Below are 3423 nucleotides of genomic sequence, written 5' to 3' on the forward strand. Positions count from 1 at the left end.
TAAAGATGACCGGTAAGGGGATCTTAACCCTTGACTTGGTGTTGTCAGCACCACGCTCAGCCAGTGAGCGAACCGGCCATCCCTATATGGGATCCGAACCTGTGGCCTTGGTGTTATCAGCACCGCACTCTACCGAGTGAGCCACAGGCCGGCCCCTAGACAGGGAATTTCTGCTCAGCATTTGAAATGCAGACCCAAACAAACACAGCCTGAAGGCATTTTTGGTAAGTTTTTTCCCCTTTTTCCAGGCATTGTTCACATTCTCCTTCCTTCCTTCCTTCCTTCATTCATTCATTGACTCACTCAATCCAGCATTTGCTGGGTGCACTTGGTGCCGCCCACTGAGCCCAGGGCTGAGCAGGCCAAGATTAACAATGAAATGGGACTGCATTTAGTACAAGTTGGTAAATGGAAGCTTCCTTCATTCCTCTAGTGCAACTCCCTCATCCCCTCCTGAGAGATCTCCAGCCTCCAACCACAAAGGGTTAAGGCCAGCCCAGTATGGAGTCTCCAGGACTCTCCATGATGCCTGGTCAGTGCACTTGTCCTAGTTGTTAGACCAGAGCTGCTCACGGGAAGGATGACAAGCAAAGAGACTTTAGAGTGCAGGGACAGGGCTAGCCCACAGAGGAGGCCACCCCAAAGTCCCACCAAATGCTCTGAGTCCAGCACCAACCCAGGCTGTAGATGCTACGGCTTGTCCGCAGGGGGAGGGAATGAACAAGGAGGAATAACACTAATGGCTTACAGGGTGTGACTGGCCCTTTCCATACCCATCAAGTCCTCACAACATCCTTGAGTGTTACCCCATTTTTCTGAAGAGGACACGGGAAGGTTGACAGTTTGTCCAGGATTCCATAGCCAGGAATCAGATTCCGGTCCATCTGACACCACCACCGGGCTGTCCCCCTAGCTCTGGGCTGCCTCTGCAGGGGGAGGACACTGAGCCTTTGCCTCCATGAAATTCCTAGGAGCTGCTTTAGCATGAGCAGTTTGGTGTGGAAATGCAGTCTTAGTTTTGCCCTAACTTGCTCTGTGGACTCCCTCAGGTCTCTTCTTCCTCCAGGATCCTCCATTTCCTCATCCGTAAACTGAGAGAGTTAGAAGCCCAGGTCTCTGTCCTCTCCAACTCCACACTCCCGGCTTCTGGTGCCATCTGTCCTGGTACCTGTATCTCCTATGCTCCCAAGCAGGACCTGCAACATAAGCTGTGTGGCCCAGAGCAAAATAAAAATGTAGGGCTCTGGGCCAAAACCTATGAGAATTTCAAGACAGCCGCAGCCAAGCGTTAAACCAGCCATGGGCCTTTCTGTGCGTGGGTCACATACCTATGAAGCTGGCCCCAGTTCGATGGAATCTGACAGAATTTGGGCACCCTGGCGAAGAGCCAGGTGCACCACTGAGTGTCCTCAGCATGGGGTTCCTGTGCCTCGTGCTCTGAGGGGTGCCTGGAAGACGGGGAGCTCTGCCCAGGGGTCTGAGGCTGACACAGAGAACAGCCATCCCTTGCTCCACACTTGCTAGTGGGGCCCAGGCCCAGGCAAAGAGTGCCACTTGGCCTGTGCCAACCATGGGACCCCCATCCCAGCTCCTCTTGAGCTAGAGGGGGCCATGTATTCTGAAGACAATTTTGTTTTTCCTTTGCAGAGCAAAGGCTTTCTCAAGGATCCCACCCAGGCTCCCCAAAGTCAATCTTCTCCCCAAAGGGAAGTTTACCACCATCCCTGGAATGCAAAAATGGCACAGGATTTACACTTTGTACTCTTAATTGGTCTCACTGCATTTGGGACTCCCAGCTGTGGGGGAAATGATAGCCAAACCATTGCCCTTTGTCACTCCACTAAGGGACACATGGAACATTCTGCTTCCGTAGATTCCAGTGTCACTGCAGCCAGTGGCTGTGGGGGGAATGGGGTGGGACCAGGTGTGCTCTTTGCCGTAGAGACCCCAGCCACATCACTGGATAAAGTGAGGCTTGTCCTGATGTCCTTCCAATTTAAAAACACAGGACCAGAACCACTGGGTAAAATGAAAGCAACTGTCCCTGCTCAGGAGACAGTAAGGGAACTTAGCAGTTTGGATGGGAGTGGACAAAAGGACATCCACAGAAATGGATGAAAAACACAAATTCAGTGAATGCTAATGAATAGAGTGCAACTATTTTCCCCATTACAGGTGGTCAGTGTGAACAGCCAAATCCACATGGTGACTTGTGAAGGTGGCAAACTCTCCAGGGAGCTGCCAGCTTCATCCTTTGGGGCTTTTTCCTCCACTGGAGTTTCAGGTCTCACAGCCAACTGGTCAGCCTGCTGGGATAGGATCTAGGAACATCTGTGTGCTCCTTCAGCTTTCCCACCCTTGGGTGCATTGGCCTCGTTCCCTCCTGCTGTGGGTGGGCTTCCTTATGCAGGGACAAGGGCCATGGCCACAGACAGCCCAGGCTGACAGCCCATCCAGGGAGACCCCAGGGGAAGAAGGGACTGCCACAGTGGATAGATAGTGCCCCAGGACTGTCCTGTTTGGATTATGTGCCCACGCCTTGGACCCCTTACTGTCACCCTCTGGGCCACATGCCCATTGCCATGGCCAGGAGGAATGGGAGGCTGAGATTGTGGCTCCATTGGGACTGGGTGACATGGGCAGTGGGAGAGGTTCATTCTCCCCCAGAGAACTGGGCAGTGCTATCAGAAGAAGGGGAGATAGGACACCAGGCACGAAGATCACATATGTCTGCAAGGTATGTATTTGTGGGAGGCAGTAGGATGCTAGGCTTTGATGGGGGAATAAATCATTGATTCTTGAACTGGAATCTCAGGCAGAGGCCAGCAGAGGGAGATGTTGGGATTTGTTGGGATTCGTGGGGTCCTCTGCCCACAAAAGGACTTAGGAAGCCAAATTTGTTCCCAGCCGAGACAATTCTGTTGGTGGTGACCTAGGATGAGCGGCAAGGGAGGGAAGAGTGGCAGATGCTTCCTGCCTTGCCGCTGGCATGCCCAGCACCGCAGCCTGCCCAGGGGCATGGGGCAGGCAGGCTGAGAGCCCTGGATCTTCCATAGCCTGCCTACTGCAGTCCCCACTTAGATCTTCCCTAGAGAGGCATTTCCTGGTTCTCTGCTCACCATCTAAGCAGCTGGGTGTTCTGGAAGTTTTCTAGGAAATATCATGGTAGATCTGTAAGACTCTTGAAGCAAACTCAGGCCATTATGAGCACCCAGGTTGCAGGTGGTGAGTCCAGGGTGCAGGTGTCACGCTGAGGTTCAGAGCATTGACCCTGCAGAGAGGCTTGGATTTAAACCCCCAACTGCCATTACTGACCTTGTGTGCGTGGGTCGGTTGCTCAAACTCTTTGTGCTTCTGTTTCCTTTCTCTAAAATGGAGATATAGTAGTACCTGCCTAAAAAGGTTGATGTGAGCAATGAATGA

The sequence above is a fragment of the Galeopterus variegatus genome, unplaced genomic scaffold (assembly GCF_000696425.1).
Source record: "Galeopterus variegatus unplaced genomic scaffold, G_variegatus-3.0.2 Scaffold3594, whole genome shotgun sequence".
Classification (NCBI taxonomy): Eukaryota; Metazoa; Chordata; class Mammalia; order Dermoptera; family Cynocephalidae; genus Galeopterus; species Galeopterus variegatus.